The sequence below is a fragment of the Rhincodon typus genome, unplaced genomic scaffold (assembly GCF_021869965.1).
Source record: "Rhincodon typus isolate 14 unplaced genomic scaffold, sRhiTyp1.1 hic_rhity00012947, whole genome shotgun sequence".
In the NCBI taxonomy this organism is placed as follows: Eukaryota; Metazoa; Chordata; class Chondrichthyes; order Orectolobiformes; family Rhincodontidae; genus Rhincodon; species Rhincodon typus.
The window spans coordinates 3,847-4,053 of NW_025978585.1; the positions used below are offsets into that span (position 1 = coordinate 3,847).

Below are 207 nucleotides of genomic sequence, written 5' to 3' on the forward strand. Positions count from 1 at the left end.
CCTTCCCCATCCCTCACACTCCTCTCGGAGGACGCTCTCTCCCCGTCTCCCTCCTTCCCCATCCCTCACACTCCTTTCGGACAACACTGCCTCCCTCCTTCTCCATCCCTCACACTGCTCTCGGAGGACACACCCTTCCTCGCGCCTCACACTCCTCTCGGACAACACTCCCTCCCTCCCCCACCCCTCCCCTGCCCCTTCCTCCCC

At 64.7% G+C, this 207-nt stretch overlaps 1 protein-coding gene across 1 annotated transcript in view; it reads right to left on the reverse strand.

The window, feature by feature from the left end:
• The window catches only part of LOC125482587 (chromodomain-helicase-DNA-binding protein 9-like), a 4,521-nt gene that overhangs the window by 3,840 nt on the left and 474 nt on the right, over positions 1-207 (reverse strand). The window lies entirely within an intron of this gene.